The 14,755-nt window shown below is 33.3% G+C and overlaps 2 long non-coding RNA genes across 17 annotated transcripts in view; one reads left to right on the forward strand and one right to left on the reverse strand.

Moving 5' to 3' along the window:
- Nucleotides 1-14,755, forward strand: part of LOC145664340 (uncharacterized) — a 513,034-nt gene that overhangs the window by 417,218 nt on the left and 81,061 nt on the right. For 14 of the 16 annotated variants that reach the window (XR_014127400.1, XR_014127403.1, XR_014127396.1 and 11 more), the window contains one exon: nt 2,161-2,274. This is a non-coding gene — a long non-coding RNA (uncharacterized LOC145664340). Of the gene's footprint in view, nt 1-2,160; nt 2,311-3,356; nt 4,884-14,755 lie in introns of those variants that run through there. The other 2 variants (XR_014127392.1, XR_014127391.1) reach the window with 2 other exon arrangements.
- The window catches only part of LOC145664343 (uncharacterized), a 345,141-nt gene that overhangs the window by 26,946 nt on the left and 303,440 nt on the right, over nt 1-14,755 (reverse strand). The window lies entirely within an intron of this gene.

Consider the following 14,755-nt stretch of genomic DNA (forward strand, 5'->3'; position numbering starts at 1 on the left):
GCTTTTGTGAACGCGGCATTGAAACTCCGGCTTCCATAGGCCATAGAGTTAGTTAGTTAGTTAGCTTCTTTTATGACGATGCACTTTCGTCCATTCATCCGTCTGTACGTGTTATATACCTTAAACGTATCAAGACTAAATTTTGAATGCCTTATATGGGATTCCTCAGAGAGAAAGTTCACACTTTCGAACTAAAAAATAAGGGTATTTTATGAAGAAATTCTGAATTAAAAATGAAAACTTTCAGTTTTACGACCTACGATTTCGGCTATAGAAGACGATGATGTGAATGAATGGAATAGTGGAATGCAGAAAATAGGAGGAAACGGGAGAACCTTGAGAAAACCCACACACACTGTGTTTGCTCCCCACGAAACCCACATGGTGCGAGCTGGGATTGAACCAAGGACTCCATACACTAGAGGTGAACATGAAGAGATTTGTTGATTTGTTGATCCCTCTTACCGTTGAAATTTACAAAGATCGATTATTATCAACTTTTAGATTATTTTAGATATGGTGGTTGTCCAAATGGTAAGGATAATTTCTTTAATATTTGCATATTGTCAGTGGACTAAATATGTGACGTATTTGAAAGGAAACTGAAGATTTAGGATTATTTTAGCTGGTCAAACAACTGACACGGGGAAGTTAAATTCAAAGTACGAAACACCATAATGCTGGCAATAGTTCCTAAGCAACTGACACACATAAGTGAAGACTGTAGTATGAAATTATATATTGACAACGTTATATGTAAGTTTTTATATATGTATTTGGTTTGAAAATTCAGGACATCTATAGTTTCTGATGGCAACTGATACGAGATAGTAAAGACTGAAGTGTGAAATAATACAATGTTGACAAGGATAGAAACAGGTTTTTATATAGGTGTTTGTTTTGAAATTCAGGATATCTACAGTTCCTCTTAACAGCTGACACGCGGTAGTGAAAACGAAAGTATGAAATAGTATAATATTGGCAAGGATAGAAATATGTTTTTAGATGTATTTGATTTAAAAATACATGGTATGTATAGTTTCTGCCAACAACTGATTTAAAACAGTTAAAACTGAAGTTGAAATAATATAATGTTGAACGGGATATAAATAGATTTACATATAGACATTCGATTTGAAAATTCAGGATAACTATAGTGCCTATAAGCAACAACAGATTGTCAGGATTGAAGCATAAAATACGACAGTATAATATTGACAAGGATAGAAATAGGTTTCTGTATTTGTGTTTGATTTGAACATTCATGATATTTATAGTTTCTGCAAACAATTGGCATGCGGTAGTCTGAACTGGAGTATGATATGGGTTTTTATATAAGTATTTAATTTGAAAATTCAAGATGTTAATATTTGCTGCATGCAACTGATGTACTTCTCTGTACACTCCAAAACAGAGGTATAAAGGTTGAATTTCTAATATTAATATTTCCCTGAAAACAGCTCTAATGATTTCGTTCATATTTGATAAATAATGTATGAGTATTTTTAATAACCCTATATCGCATTATGTGTGTCTTCCGAGAAAGGAAAAGTAATTCAAAAGGAGTAAGTAATAATTCTCTAGTGAAGATTTTTTTTTCTCCATTTTCTATAAAATGCCTCTAACAATTTTGTTCATATTTACAAACACTCGCAAATATGACATTTCACTAACATTTCTAGAATAAGTCTAATTTATTTCTCATTGAGGTATGTAAAATGACTTTAACAATTTTGTTTATAATTTCAAAATAACTATTTCAGTAGCAATTCTACGAAATAGCATGATACATGATTCAATAAAAATTAGAGTGACAAAGTTCTGTAACTGTTGTTGGAACATATTTTTGTTCCAGAAGTACGTCTCATATAGCCTCGCTGCTGAAGGGGACGTTAAACTCAAAATCAACCCAACTTGTTCCAGAAGTAGACGTGGTATATTTTACGTGGATTGATCCTTAGTGATACTTGCTGCGAAGAATCCATGTAAGATTGGGTTTAGTAATATTTGAATGTAGCTAATTACTAAAGACTAATATTTGAGTATAATATTCAAAATAATCTTATGCAGACGCATAATAAATATTTTATCAATTTGGTGTATTTTACCTATATGCATCTCAATAGATATTTTTTTAAATAATTTTTATTCTATTTCTAGGCTTCACTGGTGTTGAGGACCATTTCGAAATTTAAGGGAAGACCGCTCTTTTCCAGCAAATTGAGAGACAAATAAATTGTCAATGAAGTTTACAGGACCTGACGTCACTGAGAAGTACGTATATACCTAACATTAGCCTGCCAGCCAAAGGTAGTAATCTTCACTTGCGACAAAACATATCCGTTTCCATTCTAAGCACGCTTGTCTCTTCTCGTATTTCTTACGAAAAGTGTGCCTGGTCTCGTCTCGTGGCGACACTATCTATTGTATACACTATACAACGGCGCAATACAGAAAATATTCAGTTGTCTATAGTTTAAAGAAAATATCATGCAAACGCGTGCTCACAGAGTGGGATGTTTATGGGAAGTTCGTCGTTGAAATTTATGGAGCGAAAATAGTTGAACCATTTAAGTAAACTAAAAATAAACCTAAATGGTGTAGCCTGGGTTATAATTTATACAAGAACAGCTCATATTAATCAAGAACTTACCTGGCGGAGAAGGAGAAAGAGAAAGAGGGAAGACATGTCACAAGAATTAGGTAATCGGTCATAACTCTGGTGTGGTACATTACTATTATACATAATGATGCACTTGAGCCGAGATTTGGCGCTGTCTTGTCTCGAACAGATACCGTGAACATTTTGCCACCTCACGCAAAGTACCTGTTTCTATTCGAAGAGTTCTGTCTTGTCTCGTGCTCATACCTAATCAAATATGTGCCAAATATTGGTCCCTAATGCCACGGATTTGTTCCATTGCCGGCAAAGTAATTCATCCAGTTAATATATAAACCCCCTTTACTTAAATGTAATAATAATTAAATCTCAACATCCATTGATTCAATTATATTTACCATTTGATAACACTAATAAAATAACAAATCACAAGCAAATACGCCAATACGGCTTCGTTCTTACTGTATTCCAATGAGATGTAGAGCAAAAAAATTCAGTTGATACTCTGATTAATTCATTACATGATTTTATAAACATGTTCTATGAAACAGATATAATTGTAAACAAAGAAAATATATGCTTAATGAAAAAACAGTATTCAGTGCAATATTCGGATACTATAGCATTATTTCTATCAGATACAACCAATGAAAAGGTACGATATTTATGAAAAATACATGTATATGCTCTAATAACTCTAATTAAGCAATCTTATTGTTATATCTTCTGTTTACAGAACAATATGATTGGGGGAAGGAACGCCATATATACAACTCATTTCTCGTCTTCGTGTTAGAGAGTGTGAACGGTTATCGGCTTTGCAGTGTAACACTTCCAATGGGGCGATAAAGTTGTAACACAACGTTTGAGCAGCGCCAGCTAATCATTTTTGTCATGAAAAGGAGGATTCCAATAGGTATATTGCCCGTCTCTTGAATATACCACGAAGTACAGTAGGTGATATCGTGCGACGTTATAAGAACGAAGACAGGATAGTATCCGTGAAGCAGAATTTTCGGCCTAGCCAGTTAAATGAACGAGACAAACGTGTGATTGTCAGAAAAGTGAAGAAAAATCCAAGATTATGTGCACCGAAGATTGCAGCGGAATTGTTGCAAGAGTGTGGAAAGGATTATAACCAGAAACTGTTCGGAATGTACTGAAAAACGAAGGATACTACGGAAGGGTAGCTAGGAAAAAAAAAAAAAAAAAACATTTGTCAACAAAGTGAACAGAGTAAAATCTCTGTGCTAAAGTAACCAGAATGGTAGAAAGATGTTACTTGTGCTGACGAAAGCACATTCAACATTTTGTCAGATGGCAGGGTTCTAGTGTGGAGAAAGGCAAATGAAGAACTAAGGAAAGTGTATTTACAAGCAACAGTCAAATATGGTGGTAGTAGCATAATGGTTTGGGGATGCTTATCTGATGGCGGTGTGGGCGAACTTAAGTGATACAATGACAAAGGAACAATACCTGAGCATTCTAAAGGATACTTTATACAAAAATGCCGACTAACTTGGAATCCGCGAGACTTTTAAATTTTATCAAGACAACAGCCTAAAACATAAAGCGTATGTTGTTCGTGAGTGGCTTCTGTACAACTGCCTCAAAGTTATCGAAACCCCGCCACAAAGTCCGGACTTCAATCGCATTGGAGATTTGTGGGATCATCTCTACGCTAGAGTCCGGAAACTGCCGGTAACATCAAAGGAGGAACTATAGAGAAGGTTGACAGAAGTATGGGCCAATATTGCACCTGTATATACCGCAAAAATAACTGGAAATATGGAAAATCGCTTGAGGGAGGTAATATGCAATAAAGGGTATCCAACTAGGTATTAAAATCTTTTTTCTTGCATGGAAGAAGGCTACAAGAAAGTTTCCACATTATGTGGTGGCCAAATATTAAATTGATTATAATTTTTGCGTTTGAGAAGAAATGTTCGATTTTTGTACGTTTGGGTTAAAATTTTATGGTTTACTTTTGTAAAAAAAAAAAAAAAAAAAAAAAATGCAGAAAATATAGAGGTTTCACAAAGCACAAACAATATTATCACACTACTTTACTGTAGTACATAAAATAAGATAAAACGACAATACAATGTGGTGGCCGAATATTGAAGTGAGTCTCTGTATGTTAGAACCATGAGCATCGAAGAATATAGAAATAATATTTCTAGCTATGCATATTGAAAGTAAAAATTACCTCCCAAATATAACAATATTATGCTCAAGGCTAAGTATTTTCATAGATTTATCAGTGTCTTTGTCTGCAAAAATATTTACAGACTAGTAAATTTCTCTGTTGTGGAAAGAACTAGTTCTTCATTGATTTTTTAAAAATAATTCTGTATCACAAGTACGCCCTTCATTTACAACACACCTAATCAATCATATTAACATTTACTTTTCTATGATTGAAATTAATGTTCAACAACCGGTTTATTTTATGTATCCATATATCCGTGTTCCTAACAGCAATTAACTTTATTTATTTTATTTTATTTTATTTTTATTTTTTTCTTTTTGTGTGCAAAAATTTTATTAGTCCTAACCAAAACACTGACGAATCATAACCAAAGAGCTAGGCGTATTATTTCAAATGAGCACTAAGATGGTCGAGGTCTATCACCATATCAAGTTTGACCAAGATCGAGAGAATTTCATCGATCACGTAGAGATTTATATCTTCGAAAATTCAAAAGTCTAGGCCTAATTTTGATGGGCCATAATAACTCATATGCGTACTAACTAACTAACTAACAAACTAACTCTATGGCCTATGGAACCCGGAGGTTCAATGCCGCGTTCACAAAAGCTCTCCACTGACTTCTATCCTTAGCTAACTGCATCCAGTTTCTACTTTGTATTCCAATCTCTGCGAGATCCATTTTAATATTGTCCTCCCATCTGCACCTAGGTCTTCCTGATTGGTCTTCCAGTCAAGACTTTGAAACCGTTTCTACTTTCTTCCATTCTAGCTACATGACCCGCCCACCTAAGCCTTCTAGACTTGACGACCCTAACAATGTTGGGTAAACCATATAAATTATGTAGTTCCTCGTTATGAAGTTTCCACCATTCCCCATTCCCGTTCTTCTTGGGTCCGAATATTCGTCTCAGGATCTTGTTCTCAAATACTTTCAGTCTATGTTCTTCCCTCAGAGTAAGTGACCATGTTTCGCAGCCATAAAAAACAAGAGGCATGATTATCGTTTTGTATATTTTAAGCTTCAAATTCCTCGACAGAATTCGCGACGACAAGAGATTTTGAACCGAATAGTAACACGAATTCCCTGTTTTTAGTCGACATTTAATTTCTCCGTGAATATGATTTTCCTCTGTTAATATTGATCCTAGATATTTGAAACTATCCACTTTATCAAAAGTATTATTTAATATGCGTACTAACCTCTCATATTTTATCAGTATATATGCATAAATTCTTTGTTATTTATTTAACTTTAAGAAAGTTCAAATGAAGAACGAAAACAAATAATTTTCAATATTTTAAGTCTAATAATTTGCGTTTCACTCAGGATATGCATATACTAATGACTACTTTAATTATTAATTTTAAAATGATATAGAATACTTATTTGATAGCAAATTCATCTTTCCGTAACAGTAAAACAGAGGAACTGAAACGACACAGTCAAGAAAACTGTGGAATCCTAAATCTTAGGAAGTGTTACTTACTAAATATTTACAACGTAGGTTTTCTCAAATCTTATTTACACCAAATATGAGTTCATTTGTGAATAAATATATGAAAAACTGTCCCATCTAAATTTCATATAACTTTGTAAGTTGTAAGAAATTGTTTTATTTAAGTTTTAATGAGTTGAATTTTAGTTTAGCGTCGGTTTCAGCAGGGAGGCTATATGAGACGTGGACCTACTGATTAACCGAATCACACGAGCTCCCGCCGGGAATCGAACCCGGAGCTCCTGTTATTTAAGTTTTAATTTTGAGTTCACTCAAGAGTTAGCAGTATTGTCTTCGGTACAGCATATTATTATTATTTTTTTTTTTTTCGATTCCTGTTGCTTCAAATGCACACTAAACTATAGATAGATATTTCATTTAATGTTGACGCTAAAAGGAAGCGTTATATTCCAAACGTTCAGGCACTCAACCAATCCAAAATTTAGTTTTGTCTTTCATTTACTTAAGGAAACAAAGGGGTAAAGTATGTTAAGTTTACTACAATTATTGATAATCTTATAATCCGTAACGAATAATTAGTAAAACATAATTATATCAGTAAATTTCTAAGCTTTGAGTGAAATTTGACATGCTCACTTCCTTGGCATTACCACCTGAGATGAAGAACACTCGGACTTGATTCCTGGTTGGAATCCATGCGGTTCGGATACTATATGAAGTTCTATAACGTATCATATAACCGTGGTGCTGATAAGGGTATTTAAGGATCTTTCCTAACCTCATCCTACTTTTTATTAATTTTAGCAAATAACTACAAAAAACATTAAAATAATAACAAATACTAAAGAACAAAGATCTGTAGAAAACTGACGTTTTGAAGGTTAAGACTCTTCGCTGAGGTAAGCTGATCCTCAACTTTCACATTTTACTGAAACGCTTAAATATTATAGAGGTGAGCCATTACCTGCAAAATGTTATGAAATAAACTAAAATGTTATTAAACTGTGACCAAACTTTTTCTTATAAACCAGAAATATGAATGTGTGGTTAAGACATTACATACTTCTTTGACACCCAAATTTGTACACTGCACGAAATAATCATTAGTTTATATAGTAATATTTCACAGTTTCTACATTTTAAAATGTTCAAGTTCTACATTTTTAAATGTTCTTCATTCTCTATAAGCTAGTCAGTACATAAAAAAAAAAAAAAAAAAAAGAGTTATTCAGGAGTCGTAAGGACGAGACTATATGGCATGTCCTAAAACTTAATGTAGAATCCAAACAAAATGAGCTCCAACCGAGAACCAAACAATGAAATATTTCAGTTTAACGTCATATATAGCCCCTTAGGCTAAGGAAGACAATGATTAAGGCAAGTGAATAGTGATGGAAAAATCGACGGAATGGGAGGAAACGGGAATATCCCCGAGAAAACCACGGTCCCGATGTTGTCCACCAACAATCTTATTTGGGCACGCACCAGAGGTAAGTGCTTTACCACTGAGCCACCGTGCCCTACCAACCGGAAATCAAGTCCAAGTCTCCCTCGCTTTAGATGGAAACACCAATCATGTGACCGTATGAGAGCTAAACCCAAGTTTAGAAATTTTAATGGTCCAGTTGTGTTTTAATTAATTATTCGTTACTCTTGTCACCTTCAAGGCAATTATGAGTTCAGGAGTAGCCCTGGAGGGGAATTCTCTCCCCGAAATTTCCCCCCGGGCTTTAGAATATCTCCGATCGTGCTCAATATAGAATATCAGTTTTTACAGTTCTACTTCCCTCTTCTTCCTCCTTAGGTATTGAAAGCCTTCCTTGAGGAAATATTCAATGACTTCAACCACTCAAAAGAATATCAGTTTTCTTAATATCTCTCTTTGTTTACTTAGGCTAATACTAAAAGCTGTCAGATGAATAAATATTATTATTATTATTATTATTATTATTATTATTATTATTATTATTATTATTATTATTATTATTATTATTATTATTATTATTATTATTATTATTGCTCACTTCTTTCTTTCTTCTAGAAGCTCCTGTTTGTCCATGAACAACCAAGTGTAATCTTACACATTTTGCAGCTTCAGTTGGTTTTAACGTACTGGAACCACCCCCAGCATAGCATTTTTTTTGTTATCTTTTTTCTCTACCTATTTCTTCCTTTCATTTCCTTTACATACACTATATTTTTTGTTCTTTTTGATGAAAAAAATGTTGGAAAGCCTGCCAACATTTTTGGATGTGATGTTTCCTCATGTGTGACGTACACGCTCCTTTGCTGCTGTGCCAAGCACCTAAGCTCTCTGGTAGTTTTTTTATGACTTTATTTTTTTTTTTATTTTTTGGGTGAAAAGAAGAGGCTTCTATCCTATGTTTTTTCATACCCAACTAGAACCACGAGGGAAATTTGTAAATGACAATGAATATAATTCATCCCGTCCTATTCGAACCTACGACTTGGCTGCTATTTGTTCGCGCAGTGATCATTCAATGAAAGTGGTTCGTGTTTTCATTCGAGAAAAACATGCGCACTGGAATCCTGTTACGAAATGGGACTATATATATGTATATACATACATACATCCTATATATATTTAGTATATATACACATATACATATATATCTGTGTGTGTATGAGAACGGTCGGACGGCGACGGAGAAAACGTATAAGACACACACAAACAGCCATCCAGAGTTTCTGGTGGAGTTAGGTCTGATGACTAGGGGGATGCTATAGAGGTAGGATGGAGATGGGTGTGGGAGGTAACGCGACAGGGATCTGAGGAGTGCACGGGGTGTCTATGTGTGTGTGTCGGAAGGGATGTGGTTGAAAACTTTTGCTAATGACCCTCCTCTCCCACGCTAGTCCCATCATGCTAGCGTCACATACCGGAAAACATAAAAAGTTAGCCTCAGAGTACAGAAAACGAGTATGGTGGAGAAACAAAACAAAAAATATATATATAGCAAAATCAGGCTACGTAAGGTACATGTGCGAAATGGAAAATCAGATTTACAACCGCGCCAAATAACGATGATGGAAAAAAAAACAATAACAAACATAAAAAAGAAAATGCAAAGGAAGTAAGGACATGGCTTGAAACGTCAGAAATAAAAATGTCATTTTAGTGTATATTTTATAAAAGAAAAAAAGTAATAATAAGAGAACAAATATCCAAGTAAAAACCAAGAAAAAATTAGGTTTCCGTCAATTTTTTTGACATAGCCAAAAGGAGCGCGTTTTCTGAGCAGTATGTGATGTGCTACTAGCGGGGCGGAGGTGAAGCGTGTGTGTATATGTATATATATTGTGAGAAAGGGATGTGCCTGTGATGATGATGATGGGATGGTGAGGGGTCTGGGAGGGGGATGTGTTATGTAGGCGTGGCGGTAGCAAACCCTCCCACCCACAATCGAACCAGCAAACACAAAAGAGGGAAGTTTGAAAGTTGATTTCTCGGAAAACCGCGTGATCAGTTCAAATTTCACTTGGCTTTTTTTTTACGGACGCTAACTAACTAACTAGTACTCTACAACAAGGCATTGATTGAAATACAAAACCTTTTCCTAGCAACTAGGCTTTCTTTCTAGCTACGCACTCGCTTTTTCTTTCTTCGATACCCATTTTTCCTGAAGGGACAGAAAAGAAAAAAAAATCCTCTTCAGAAGATTTATCGTTCGGAAGCTTTCCAGGAACCAAAACTACTGGACACGAGATGCTGAGAGTTTTTTTACTTGGGACTAAAATAAAAGAAAAAAAAAGTCCTCCAGCAGCCAACCGGTCTTTTTTGGTTAAAGCTTGGTGTTCAAATATACATACAAAATTCTCTACATCCTCTCCTTCTAAATTTTCTTTCCTCTTAACGTTAACTCTACAGTTTTGCGTGTATGTATCTCTCCAAGTGAGTCTCTGCTTATATCTATATACAGTATATGTGTATGCTAACGTTATGTTGCCATGGGGGTTTTCCAGTCTCCTTATGGTCATTTGGAATATTTTTGTGCTGGCTGCTGGAGCCAGTTTTGTCCAGATGGAAAAATATAAAAGAACTTGCTTGCTTGTAGAGTACTTTCCATAGGCTTTCTCTTTATCTCTCTCTCTTCAGCTTTGCTACCTAGGTATTGATCCTGCTCTCAATTAGAGAGACGAACACAGATGCAGCTCACCCTCCTTTGGAGGTTTTCCCACCTCTCTCCTTCTTTGCTTCCATAGAGCTAGGGCCTGCTGGACTGGACAAGCCTAGCTGGAGAAACGACCATGGAATGGGGACTCACAGTAGAAGGAGTATGAGGGTAACCCAGAGGGGAGAATGAGGAATCATACAGGAGCTGTTGGATGAAGCTTGCAGGAATATGCAATACCTTCTGCATAGATATAAAGTCCAGCAGCTACACACTACAACACATATAGACTAGCACATACATACACGCATTCTTTATACATTTCTCTTAAGTATACGCATAACTTACAAATGATTTCCTACACACAAGTCTTTCCTCAACACATACACACACGCAACCTGTTTTCCCAGAAGGAGTGAAGTAAAAAAGGCAAGCAAAAAGAAAAAAAATTCAAAAGGGTTGGGGTTCGACAAGTCTTGAAGGGAATAGTAGCCAGTTTCGTATGACACTTAAGCCCAGGTAATTTTTCATGTACTATTTTTCTGGATTGTCGTTAGGATGAAAAGGAGAGTACAGCAAAACTGCATTGAACATTTCTCTTTCTTTCTCGCTTTGCATTCTTTATATATCTAAATCTTATTCTTACTTTTCTGGATGCAACTATGCACTTATTTTCCACGTGTGATATGTTGAGATGTGAAAAATAAGAAACGCTCTAACAGAAAACTTTTTAAAGAAGTATTTTTTTTTCTTATGTGCAATCAAACACATAAAAGTGTATACATTCAGATGTCATAGTTTCATTAAAAGAGAAAATGTTTATGAATGTCATAAACTAAAGGTAAGTATTGAAGACGAAGTAAAATTAATACTTAAATTTGAATCAAAGAAATATTTTATGTTAAGAAACATAAAAACGTGTTGAAAGGAATGGAACTTAGAACACTGAATTTCAAATTTTCTTAATAACTATTTCAAGCAATAGTATTCTTCCACGAAACATGATTGATATATTTAGTTTTCGAATTAAGTTCGATACAATCATTAAATTCTAGAAAACCTCCTTGGACTGAGTGGTTGATGAAAATAATCTTGGGCGTAATCCGGGGTTCGATTCCGTGTAACGATACGAACTAGAGTTTTTGTCCAAACACCATTAGAAACAACACGCCTCGATGGTGTCAATAAAAAAACAATGCAATTTAAATTAAATTTTAGAGCCTAATAAGTCAATATTTATTATAAACTTTTGTAGGTCAGAACAGATATCAGAAGTTTATGCAATTACAATAACACTGGAAAACACTATTTGCTGAAAATAATTGTTTACACACATATAATGACTTTGCAAATTTAGTTGTCAAATGACACGACCATTGGATAATATATTATGGGATTTTGGGTTTCTCATAATTTATATCACAAGTTAAGTATATACCACGAAAAATGAGAAGAAAAAGAGATATGCATGCATTAAAATATGGGTATTATTACTCATAGCCCCATTTTTAATGTAAAAACATTGTAAAACTATAGTGAGCAATCTCAGTGCAAATTTAAGTAAAAGAAATAACTATGGGGCTAAGGAAGCATGGTAATGTTTTCTTTTGAAACATTCGATAGATATATATACTGTTTTATATTGTTTACTGTGATTTCGTTTTTTGAATGATAAGGAGACAGTGCTGGAAATGCAATATATAGAGACTCCAAATTTTAAAAGTTTTCAAATATCGAAATTCTCAGGTTTCTGTACAAAATTTAGGAATATTTAATATGTTCTTGAACTTTGAACGCGAGTTGTGAACTACAATTTTCTTTATGACAAGAAAATTTTTAAGATTTCATGTTATTATTCTTTAAATAATTCTACGTTATCATTTATTCTCAAATTCCTTTTTTTTTTTTTTTCACAAACCTAGAATTCAAATGAACAATCAGCAGCACTGAGGGCTTCCATTAGATTTTATTATGTCACCTTCCTTTTCTTTATATATTCAATATTTTCAAATTCTAAATTATTGTGTATTAACCTAAACTAAATTTCAATTAAATAGGTTTGATATGTTGTGGAGGTAGCTGAGAATAACGAAAATGCTCTACTTGGGTAATTTAAAAATAAAATTAAAAATGTATTTCCTCGAAACACACACACAACCTGTTTTCCCAGAAGGAGTTACGTAAAAATAGCAAACAAAAAGAAAAAGAAATCAAAAAGGAAACACTTATTCTACTTTTGAAAAAAAAATACAACGATTTAAGAAAAAAAGTATAGGAAAATAAGGTCTCTAGTTATAACATTATTTAAAATTAAAAATAGCAACAGTAAATGCCTAAAATTTTACAGTAAAAACTTACCGATTACAGTCAATAAACAAAATAAAATATTAACTACACAGAAGCAATAGATCAAATTGTAATATTTAACAGTGAAGAGTAAGTGTTTCTCTAGAATCTAGTTTTAATAACATGAAATTTTTGGTTACGAAACTAAATTAAAAATCTATTCGTAAACCATAAATCAATATCGTTAATAGTTTAGAAATCTCTCCTATTAAATTTATTGGTAACTTTAAAAAAATTATTAATTATAAAGGCTGCATAAATTTGATGTGTATGATTACGATTATGCAATAGACAGCAGGTACATTTTAATGTTCCCTAATAAATCGAAGTAAATTTAAGACTGGAGACTGTACCGATGTTTAATTTATATTTGATATTGACCACATATAAATTAAGTATCGCTGTTAAGAAAGCAAACATGTTAAAATCATTACATTTTTTAATAAAAGAAAAATCATTTAACATGCTGTTGTACATCAGGCTATTGGTGAGTAAAAGTTTAACCATGGATGGATCTCCTTCCTAAACTTTTCTTGTATGCAGGACAAATCTTCTGTACTTTTGTAATCTAGGAACTGAGATTTTCTGATAGCAATTAAGTAGCAAAATTATATAAAATGAACTTATTTTACACATTGCAAGTAAGACCCTACCATGTATTTAACTTTCGAGTAAGAATATTCTTCTTCGATATGTTGATATGTGCCATTTATAGACGAGATGCATCTCAAATATGCTTACTATATTTCGGAACGCAAGAAACAAATAAACATTTTCTAACTAAGTACTTAAGTCTTTGTTTGTAATTAGTAGCCAATCCAATTTAAGTAGAATTGTTTCGGTTGTACAGGCTCTACCCCAAAGAGACATCCCTATGTATTTTCCTTTTAACATATATATAGCTTGATTTTTTAATTTAAGAAAAGCAATAGAAAATTATATTAAACTCTATCAAATCAGTTAATTCATTCTAAAATTTATTTTAAAAAAATAAATCAGAATAAGTTTTGAAGAGTGATATCGAAGTCTGCTAGAGACAACACAAATTTCGTGAGTCTCATGTGGGTAACTTTAACTCCAAGAGATAAAAAGCAACATAAAATATAAAAATTATTATTTGAAAAAAACTGACATCATAGTAGCAGAAGCAGACAATATTTTTGATAAAAATATATCATTCAAATTATTTTAAAAAAATAAAACATAGTATTTAATAATTGTAATATAAGTAATGGTCTAAGAGCTAGAATAGGAAACATTTAAATTTCGTAGCCTCGATGATGACTTCGGAAAAACTTGATACATGGATCCCATAATAACATTAAACTTCGGTGATTATTAGTAATAAACGAAATTATCTGAAATAATTTTGAGTCTACATACATGAAGATCTCTGCACACTACATATGCCCCGATGAAAAGATATGCTACTCTTTTGTAACTCAACACTAACAAAACACAACTCTTGAAAGTTAGCAAAAGAAAACAAAAAGTTCTATGGGATATTCCTTCCCGTATTACCCTTACCCATTCAAATTATTTCTTATAGGTTTTCTCATCTGAAACCACTTATTATTTTCAAAGTTTGTATTGAAAAGAAAAAAATATCCTACTACGTAAGTAACTTACTACGTGTATCTACTCTCATCATTATGGAAAACAATAGTGATTTGCAGCTAGTAGTAATTTTAACTTCTTAAAACACAATATAGCTATAATTCAAATAGGGTTTCCCACGAGACGAGACGAGACAGTGCTCTTCAAATAGAGACAGACACATTTTCTGAGACGAGATATTACTTTCTCGACGTTTTTTCGAGACTAGACAACTTCAGCTCTGGTATCGTATTCACTTTAATTTCAAAATAATTGTGATTTTCCATTGTTTATTCGGTATTTATTTTTTTCACTGTGATCGTGGAATAAGTCCCTAAGATTTATATTTAATTTTAGAAGTCAGTGAAGAAATAAAACTTGGTAATTC

Source organism: Thermobia domestica, chromosome 11 (genome assembly GCF_964235325.1).
Source record: "Thermobia domestica chromosome 11, izTheDome1.hap1.1, whole genome shotgun sequence".
NCBI lineage: Eukaryota > Metazoa > Arthropoda > Insecta > Zygentoma > Lepismatidae > Thermobia > Thermobia domestica.